A 10994-nucleotide genomic window follows, 5' to 3' on the forward strand; every position below is an offset into this window, starting at 1 on the left:
AGGGAATTGACTACAATGAGTAACTGTGTCAAAGGAGAGGATGAGGCCTGGGGAAGGTTTGAAGGTCTGACTGGCCAACTCAAGTTCCCATTTTCTTATGTTCTAAATTATCATAACTGTGTGCAATTCTGTTCACCTCATTACAGGAAAGACACAGCAGCTTTGGAGAGGATGCAGAAAGGCTGACCTGGACGCTGCAAGCTATCTGCTGAAGAACTCAGCAGATCGAGCTGCATTGCTGGGATGATTCCAAGATTCGAGGTGCATTTATTGTCCTTTTGCAAGGATGCAGCTTGGATTAGAGGGTGTGAGTCTCCAATCGCAGGAGAGGTTGAACAAACTTGAGCTGTTTTCTCTGCAGCATTAGGGATTTTAAGGGATACCTGTTAGATAAGGTAACGAGAGCCATATAGACGGTCAGAATCTTTTCCCCAGGGTGAAAATGCTGGGTACTATAGGGCATACATGTTATGTTTTGTGACTTCAAAACATTAAATTAATTCAAAGGAAACCCGCGAATCCAGGAATATGGGTCTAGTTCATTCTTTACTTGAAGCGCGAACGTATCATATGGTAGCATGATGACATATGCAATTAGCATATTTTTACATATAATCCATAATTAATTATTTAAGTGAACAAGAATGTTAATCAAACTATATAATTACTGAAATATTTTTACTAAAATATTAAATACACAACAATGCACTTAATGTGAGAGGGGAAGTATAAAGGAGATGTGCACAACAAATTTATTTTTTTTTTCACACAAAGTTTTCAGTGCCTGGATTGGCCTGCCAAGTGTGGTCATGGGAGTAGATATGTTAGAGGCATTTAAGAGGTTGTTAGACAGACATATAAAGATGCAGGGAATGGAGTACAGGCAGAAGGGATTTAGTTTAATTCAGCATCATGTTCAATGCAGATATGCGAAGAGACTGTTTCTGGTTTGTTCTGTTGTTTGAATCTGTCCATCAAGCGGTTATGGAGCTAGACAGGGTAACAGGATGCAACTTGATGTCCGTTTATTACCACTGGGAAAGTGATCAGTTGAATAGCCTCCTTCTGTACTGTACACTTCTGATTTTCCTTGCTACTCGATAACTTGGAATGGGATCTCGTGCGATGATGTGCCATGCCTAGCGGAGCATCAGGATTAGATCAGAGATAGGCCTGTAATCTAACAGTGACAACTAGTCGATAAGGTGGAGACATCATCGCAGGGAAAAATCCATGCCGCACGTGCTGGGGGCTTTAAGGCTTTATCCACTAACAAGATTAGCAGTTGTCAGGCAACCGGGAGATTTGCAGGAACAAGGACATCTGTTGAAGCCTGCAGCACCAACCCAGTAAGCACTGTGCTTAGGCTTGCTAGAAAGTGAAGTCCTCGGAGATAGATGTTGCTGCTGCTGATCTTGCTAATTCAGCACAACCTGGTTCTTAAAATATATTTTACTAGAGGGGTTTGCAGCAGCAAATAGAAAAATGCCCTCAGCATCTCAGTTGAGGTTAATCCCTTGGTGCCAGTAACAGGTGAGGATTCAGCTTCCTAAGATTGTGATGCCTTTACATTGTATAATGGTCAAAGGAGCCAGCTGATGTGTGAATATAGGGGTACCGTGCAGTGGGGAGAAGATAGCAAACCTTAATGCCCCTAATCCTAACTCTAATGCTTTCATAGAGTCATAGATTTGTACAGAAGGGCACTTCCAAGTAAAATAATAATAATTATTATTATTATTATTATCTGCCCGATGTCGTGACTGAAAAGGATGTCTTTGCGGAGAAACACATTTATATTTCTGGGCACTGGGGGATGTGAGTGTCACAGGGATAGCAGTGATAGCCTGTTCTTAATGTCCTCTGATGTTAGTAATATTCTAAAGCATTTCATAAGAAAATAGGAGTAGGCTAGGCCACTGATCCCCTCAAGTTTGTCCCACCTTTCAGTATGTTTACCGCTGATCAAAACGGGCCTCGAACCTTCCATGCCAACTCCCTATAACCCTCATTTCCTCAATCTTGCAACTCTTTATCTCCCTCCATCTTAAATACATTTAATGACCCAACCTCCACTACCCTCGAGGAAACAAAGAATTCAATTACCTCAGAGTGAAGAAATTGCCATGTACGAAGGTTTTTAATGCCTGGACTCTTCTTTTGTACCTGTCTCTTGTTCGTGAAATTCAAAAAGCAGAAACGAGTATACGTATAGGCCCCATACTCAGTGGAGCTCTGGGGAGTAAGTGGTGATCTTATAGGAATATATTACACTTAATGCTCAAAACAAGCTGCTGGAGGAATTCAGTGTGTCAGACAACTTCTGGGGAAGCAAAGGAACAGTTGACATTTAGGATTGGTATCCTAATGCAGGGTTTCATCCCAAAACATTGGCTATCCTTTTGTCTGCACAAAGCTTTTCTCTCAGTATTCCAGATCCCAGCATCTGCAGTATCCCGTCTCTCTGTTACATTCTACCCAGTCTTGACAAGGTGAACAGTAGCACAATGGGTAGAGCTATCATCTTGTGACTACAATAAGCCCAGGTTCAATCCTGGTATCTGGTGCCACCTGTGAAGAGTTTCTACATTCTCCCAATAACAGAGTGGATTTCTGGTTTGTACCCATATCCCAAAGACTGGGCTGGTTGCGAGACCAAATGATCTCTAGTTACCCCTAGTGTAGAATGGTGCAGTGAGGACTGGGTGGGCCTGTGAGAGAGAATGGGTTGCAAGGATGTAACTGAGAAATGGGATTTGTGAGATTGCTCTGAGAGCCAGCATTGAGCTAATGGGCAGAATGGCTTCTTTGCTGGACTAAGTATCTGTTCTCACACACACACACACACAAAACAGATCTGCCATAGTTATCATCTTTAACTTTATCTCCAGGGCTAAGCATTGAAAACACATGGGCATGCACTAAAGGGGAAACTGAGATGTGCAAGGCAAGCTTCTTATACAGAGGGTGGTGAGTACCTGGAATGCATTACCAGGGATGCTGGTGGAGGCAGTTATGACAGAGGTCTTCGAGAGATACCTGCATGAATATGCAGAGAATGGAGAAATATGGACCCCATCTCTTTGTAGACAAAAGTGATTAGTTTAATTCAGCCTAATTAGTTCTGCACAATATTGTTGGCGGAAAGGTCTGTTCCTGTTCTGTAGCGTTCTATGGCCCCTCCCCCTCCAGAATCTTTTGCATCCCAATGTTTCATCTTGCCCAGCCCTGCTGATCTCTCATTATAACTGGAATCTCTCACCCCAAGCAGCATCCCATGAACCTCAATTATTTTGCACTTGACGCAAGACAGTGTTTCATTAGATGTATGTCCTGAGGCTTCTAGAGACACGGAATCTCTCTCTTTCTCACTCACCCTTTCTCCAAGAGTTGAAAGTTCCATCAACATGATTCGTTGCACCGTAGAACACACAGAAGGAACTCAAATGCACCATGGGCCCACATTAGGATTTATGTCCTACCCTAAAAAAAAAGCCTATTAAGAGAGGAAGATTAGGAAACATGCAGCTTTATTCAGTTGTATGCCATCTGTAATAAATACATAGCAAAAATGCACTGAAAAGGCACAAAATCGGCAGGTACTGAAATAAAACAGAAAACGCTGACATCCATCACTACGGACCCTTACCATCTGCGGCGTGCCCTCGTCCTGTTACTATCATCAAGGAGGAGGTACAGGGGTCTGAAGACCCACTTTCAATAATTCATAAACAGCTCCTTGCCCTTTGTCATCAGATTTCTGAAAAGTCCATGAAACCCAAGAGCACCAGCTGAGAATCAAGCTTAAGATCACAGGCATATGTCGTGAAATGTGTTAACTTAGCGGCTGCAGTACAATGCAATACATGATAAATATAGAAAATTAATGAATTACAGCAAGTATATACAGTAAATGTATATTAAATGGTTAAATTAAAAATAGTGCAAAAACAGAAATAATAAAAAAAAATTGTGGTGTCCATGGGTTCAATGTCCATTTAGGAATCGGATGGCGGAGGAAAAGAAGCTGTTCCTGAATCACTGAGTGTGTGCCTTCAGGCTTCTGTACCTCCTTCCTGATGGTAACAGTGGGAATGGGTGATGCGGATCCTTATTAATGGATGCCGCCTTTCTCAGGCACAAGTCCTTGAAGATGTCTTGGATACTATGAAGGCTGGTACCCAAGATGGGGCTGACTAATTTTACAGCTTTCTGTAGCTCCTTTCGATCCTATACAGTAGCCCCTCCATACCAGACATTGATGTAACCTGTCGGAATGCTCGCCACGGTACATCTGTTTTCAAGTGTTTTAGGTGAAAAATCAAATCTCCCTAAACTCCTAATGAAATATAGCTGCTGTCTTGCCTTCTCTATAGTGCATCGATATGTTGGGACCAGGTTAGACCCTCAGAGATATCCACTTCTAGGCACTTCCCTTCTGGTCCCTCTATGAGGACTGGTTTGTGTCCCCTCATCTTACCCTTTCTGATAGGGTAAGATAAAGGTAAAGTAACTTCTACTTTACAAAAGGACCACTTGACAACTTGATGGCCAAAGAGCATCTTTATCTGGGGCGGCAAATGATATTTACAATACAGAGGCTTCCAGGTACCTCGTGCAGCCTGGGTGGAGGAACTATATACAATGCATACTGGGAGTAAAAAGAGCGGAAGTAAAGACCCCGCCAACCCTGGATCCCACCTCTTGCTACCACAGCTTCCCGATTAGTATTAACTTACTTTTAATAATACTCACATTACAACACTAATTATTTATTTTTCTAAGTTATAGTAATTTTATATTTTTATACTGTACTGCTGCCACAAAACAACAGATCCCTTGTTATCTAAGTCAGTGATAATAAATCTAATTCTGATAGTCAACAGGTCTGCTGAGAGAAAATACAACAGAGTTAACGCTTCAAATGGGAACCTTGGTTCCTTGTTATCTTCCACAGGAGACAGGAGTTCATTTCCCAAAGGGGAGATAAGAGGGGCAAGAGTTCAAAGCAGGTGTGTGGGTCACAATTTTTTCCACAAAGAATGGTGGGTGCCTGAAACAGGCTACTAGGGGTAGTGGTGGAAACGAATACAATAGGGGCATTTAAGAATCTCTTGGGTGCATCAATATGCAGGGAATTGAAAGATATGGAAGTGATTTCTTTGGTACAGACATTGTGCTGAAAGACCTGTTCACATGCTGCTCTGTTCTGTGCTATCTGTTTATAAGGGTGGCTCAGTACCTCTGTAGAGGTGCTTCCGATACACATCTCCAAGAATTCAAGTTCAATCCTGACCTCGGGTGCTGTCTGTCTGCAGTTCGTACATTTTGCCCGTGACCATCATGTTTCCTCCCACACCCTCATCACATGTAACGACGTCCGGGTCAAGATGGTGCTGGTGAATCTCAGCAGCTTCTTCCTGGTGGCCGATGAAACAAATAAATACTTAGTTAATCACTCTTCTTCTGGCTAACAATCATCGCAAGCAATAGTCTTTAATTCCCTTTGGACTTTGGAGGCAATTCGATGTGGCAGAACGGAGGCTGAGGGCCCATCGTTGAGAGTGAGGAAGACCCGAGGTTCAGTCGAGTTAAGCGCAGGGCCGAATCGGAAAGGTTGGTTAGAGGCCAGATCAAGGCAGCGGGGTCCAGATCTGGATCCCAGACAATGACGATTTAGGTGCTGGGCCGAATCAGAAAGGTCGGGTACAGGTTGAATTGAGGCTCTGGGGTCCAGGCCCCAGAGCATAACAAAACAACTGAACATTCTAGACAACGATTTATTCGCTGTGCCAGATTGAAAAGGTCAGGGTGTCAGAGCCTGAGGTGAGGGATGGGCCAGTTCCGATCACTGCTCCACTCTGCGCTAAACCAAAGGACTGGGGATGGACTATTTGTGGACTTCAGTTCAGTACGCCTTTTGCTTTCGCTTATTGTTTGCATGATCTGTGTTTTTCTCTCTGTGCATTGGGTGTTTGACGTCCTTTTTTAATTTTTTTTTGTTTTCTTTGTTTCTTGGCTGCCTGTTAGGTGAGGAATCTCAAAATTTTATAACATATACATACTTTGTTAATCATACGTTGAACATGGAGGCAGTTAAATGGAGACACAAGAGACTGCAAATGGTGAAATCTGGGGTATCTAGTGTTAGTCCTGCTGCAGGGTTCAACCCGAAATGCTGACCGTTCCTTTCATCCGACTGATGTTCCTCGTCATGGTGTGTGCTGGTAATATCAGAACCCAGGTATGGAGGAGAGACAGACTCCAATGTAGAGATGGAGATGGGAGATTTGTCATAATAATTCCAAAAGAACCAGAGACTCAGCCAAGTGATACCGCAAGAAGTAACATTCTCAAAACTAGGACCTTGCGATTAGCGCTGATTGGGCGTCTGCTTAAATAATACAGGTAACACAGAATCCTAGTGCCTACAAGATGAAACGAGCTTAAACAGAAAGGACCAGGACATTGTATTGCAAAGAGTGAAAATTACAAGGAACTCTAAATGATTAACGACTGTCTTTAAAAACAACAATTAGCCAATTCCGGTGCTCTAAAAAACCTTGAACCCCAACACTCTCCAACACCCTACACAGCCCCGAAGACCGAGTTCCTTAATCTTCGTTAATGAGGGCATTAAACATCCACTGTTAATTACCCCTGGTGCGGGTAAGTGATAAAAACATCAAACTGAAATTCATGGTTGTGTGAACGAGAATGAGTTGCAAGGATACAGGAAAATAAGAAGAGGAACAGGACGGATCAGATTGATCTGTGTTGTAACAAATATATTCTAATCATTAAGACCTTACATACCTGCGAACCGTTTTGCAGCAGAACAGTTTATCTTTTTTTTTTTAAAAAAGATGAGAGGCCACATGCAATTTGCAATAGAAAGATGACAAATTCGGGAGCTTTGAATCTTAAGCTTGCTTCCAACTGTAAAATAAAAGGTACTTTGTAATGTTTGGTGATGCCTCGTAAATGATTAGCTAGGCTTTAGCAAAGATTCACAGAGTGGATTGCTTCCCTGTGACTCTAAGGAATCCTCATTCAAACAAAAGCCAGGACCAGAGATCTGCCAGTGAAGAGAGGAGTGGATGACAGCATGGGAACGGCTGGGCGGAGCTGAAGACTAAGGGAGTGACAGAAAATTGAATTCAGTGGGTGGAGCCGCAGCTTGACATTTCAGGTTGAAACCCAACATCAGGCCTGGAGCAGTCTCGCAATCAGCCTTCGCCGGAGTTCCAGGAAGAGCTTAGCCAGGTTTGGACGTTATTCCCTGGAACAGAGCAGACTGAGAGGTGACCTTATTGATGCACCATCAATAACTCTCCGAGACATGAGGCGAGATATAGGCTTTTATTTGGCTGGAAGAAAGAAGCAGCAGCAATTGACCACCACACTGCATCCTGGAGACTGAGGCCGGGGCGGTGCCTCCAATCGCCTTTATACCGGGGTCCGTGGGAGGAGCCACAGTCAGTGGGAGGAGCCACAGGAGCAGTCAGCAGGGGTCTGTGGGAGGAGCCACAGGAGCAGTCAGCAGGGGGTCTGTGGGAGGAGCCACAGGAGCAGTCAGCGGGGGGTCTGTGGGAGGAGCCACAGGAGCAGTCAGCGGGGGGTCTGTGGGAGGAGCCACAGGAGCAGTCAGCGGGGGGTCTGTGGGAGGAGCCACAGGAGCAGTCAGCTGGGGTCTGTGGGAGGAGCCACAGGAGCAGTCAGCGGGGGTGCGTGTCCAGACAGGTATATGTAGTTCACCACACTTATATCAGCATACAAGATCATGAAGGGCATAGTCGGGTATAAAGCATGTAGTCACTTTCCCAGGAAAGGGGAACTAAAAAATGGGGGGGTGGGGGAGAGAGGTTTGAGGTGAGAGGCAAAAAATTTAAAAGGAACCCGAAGGGCAGTGTTTTTATATATCATGCAGAGAGTAGTATGTACAGTAGTGGTCACCAACCATTTTAAGCTCAAGATCCCCTACATCTGCCTTAGTGAAAGGCGAGATCGACACCAAATCGATTAGTTACACACATGCACACCTGGGCAGAAAAGACCGGAGGTAAAACCCCGCAACCCGGAAGTAGAAATGATGTATAAACACCAGGGGTACTCACCCTTTTTTTGCACCACGGACCGGTTTAATATTGACAATATTCTTGCGGACCGGCTGACAGGGGGTAGGGGTTAGTGTTAAACACCGCGGGAATACAGCGATACTCGAAGGGGTTTCCTTATGTCCAGTCTATTCCGCAATTTAGTTTTCGCGGCTCTCGGCACTTAGCTGCTGTCCCGCGCTGCTCACGTTTTTTCCGCTGATAAAACTCAGTGGGTTTGTCTTTAAGTGCGGGGTGCTTGGACTCAGGGTACCAAAGCAGTTTTGAGGGCTTCATTGCCTCATTAGACAGCCTCCCACCCACCCGCCGCCAGACTCCTTGGCCAGGTGCGGCAGGTCGCGGGTGGGGTGAGAGGACAAGGTCAGGGCTGGAGGTCCCCGTGCCAGGGCCGTGGCAGTCGCAGTCCAGAGAGAACAACCGACCGAGCGAGGAGAGTGACAGGCCCGCGCCCACCCTTCTTGTAGGATCTAACCGCCAACAAAAGTTTGTTTCAGTAGATCACAGCGAGGCAGCTGCTCTGCTACTTACCAAACCCTGGGCCCGAATTAGGTCGTCTGCAAATATTTTAGCACCAGGTTCCCCACGAACATTCGGTGTGCGAAACAGGTTTAGAGGCGGCGCCCATCTGTCCGTGCTCCAAGCCAGTAGCAACGGCACTTCCCGCCGGCCACGCGATGCCAACCAGTGATCCCTGGCGCGAGGGTATCACTATGTTTCAGGCGACTGATGACCTCGCGTGGGTTCAAGTTCAACAGTGGGCGTGACAGGGAATGAGGAAAGGTGCAGCTGACTCCTATTGTTTCCTCGCGGCCCGGTGGTTGGGGACCAGTGAATTACACTGTGTAGTGCTGGGGAGCTACACACATGCACACTGGGCAGAAAGAACGGAACTAAATCCCCGCAACCCAGAAACAATCTCTCAACAGTATTTGTGTGTGTATTTTTATTTATTTTTTTTGGGATCTACTGGGAAAGTCTCAAAGATCAATCAGTCGATCATGATCGACGGGTTGGCGACCACTAAATGTATGGAATGAGTTGCTGGAGGAATGTGCAGGGGCAGGTACAATAAAAGAAGCACTTAAAATACATTTGGATAAGTACATGGATAGGAAATGTTTAGAGGGATAAGGGCCAAATATAAGCAAATAGGATTAGGTTAACAAGACATCTTGGTCGACATAGATGAGTTGTACTGAAGGACCTTTTTTGTGTTGTATAACTCAATGATTTATGGCTCTCTATGGCACTAACTCAATCTTAATTAAACTGGTGACCCCTTTTAATTTTCCAATTTGTTATTCATATCATTTTTCCTGTTATCTATTTTAAATTCAATTGCTATCTAAAGGCACTTAAGTATCTGTCAGTTGTTTAAGGGAAAACAGGTTCAATGCTTGAACAAACTTGGATTATTTTTCCTGTCTATATAAAAATATACTATATAAAATTAGGCATAGGTATAGTAGATAATCAGACTCCTCATCCCAAGGTGGAAATACCAAAGAGCATAAATTTGGTATATAACTTGGAACAATGCAGAAACGATTAGCATGGCTCTGCACAAGGGTGACTCGCAAATTGGTGAGGAGTCCGCATTGTTTCAGGAAGCTACTGACACAATGAAGGAAGCCGTGAACACCACCAGTGATAGAGGACCTTCATTGCTGTCCTTAACACCAACAACGTAACGGACAAAAGAGGTAAATTTAGGTTGAGACAGGGACATCTTAAAGGGTAACTTTAGCTAACTTGGGTTTTTTTTTTTTAAAAAAAATACAAGCAGTGGTAGGTGCCTGGAATGGCCTGCCAGGGGATGAGGTGGAAGCAGCTGTAATAGCAACTTTTAAGAGGCATTTAGTCAGGCAATATAAACAGGTAGGGAATTGAGATATATAATCCACGTGCAAGAAATTGTCACTACTTTAATTTGGCTTTCTGGTCAGCAGTGATATTTTGGGCCAACTAGCTTAGTCCTGTGTTTCTGTTCTCTGATCTTCATGTCCAAAGAGTTATGACGTCAGTGCTGGACATCACAGTGTCATGAGAACTGGAACTTTAATGATTCCTCTATAAACATTTTGTAAAGACATACATCCTCATCACAGTTGGGATTTTCTAATGCTTTCTACCAAGACCACTCCCCCCAGTGCTAAACCCTCCAACCTCAGGTGACAGATAGACTCTCTCCCATTAATTCCTCTCAGAAACTCACATGAGATCATCTCATTCTTCAAAAAAACAAACCCAATAAATGTGGAACTAATTTTTCTTCTTAAAGAATCCATAATCTTAGAATTTATATTCCTGGATGTTCAATAGTATTTGAATCTCCACATGCCATACTTACAGCTTTATAATAGCATGGATGGAGGCCACTCAGTCCATCAGATCCCTGCAAGCAAATCCCATCAGTCTCCTTCTCCTTCTATCTCCCCGTATCCCTGTAAATTATTCTCTCTTGCTTGCCCACCGACCCTTGATCCACTCAGTGACCGATCTGCAGTGTCGTCCCAGCTTTGTGATGTGGACGGAAAGCAGGGCTCCCCAGGGAAACCCACTTGGATCACGGAAAGAACTTGAGAACCCCTGTCGAGAGCACAGCCAAGGTTGGGGTCAAATCCGGGTTTTCAGAGCTGCAAAGCAGCAGAGTTTTTTTTAAAAAAAAGATAGGTAGAGAGGTATACGGATTGAAAAGGCTAAGAGGGAGACAGGTCAAACATTGGTAAATCAGGCCTAGCTTAGATGGGGCACTTTAAGTTGTTATGGACCAGTTGAGACAAAAGGGGCTACACAACTCTATAACAAGTACTCTGATTATAAATTACTACTGGGTCATCATGTCACCACATAGCACGCTCCTTCCATCACATGCTC

General features: G+C 44.3%; 1 non-coding gene across 1 annotated transcript; it reads left to right on the forward strand.

Annotated features, from left to right (window-relative positions):
* The first annotated feature begins 9617 nt into the window (after nt 1-9617).
* LOC140733835 (U6 spliceosomal RNA) lies at nt 9618-9721 on the forward strand. The gene has a single exon (XR_012100390.1). It is a non-coding gene; the product is annotated as a U6 spliceosomal RNA (small nuclear RNA).
* Nucleotides 9722-10994: the final 1273 nt, after the last annotated feature.

The sequence above is a fragment of the Hemitrygon akajei genome, chromosome 9 (genome assembly GCF_048418815.1).
Source record: "Hemitrygon akajei chromosome 9, sHemAka1.3, whole genome shotgun sequence".
NCBI lineage: Eukaryota > Metazoa > Chordata > Chondrichthyes > Myliobatiformes > Dasyatidae > Hemitrygon > Hemitrygon akajei.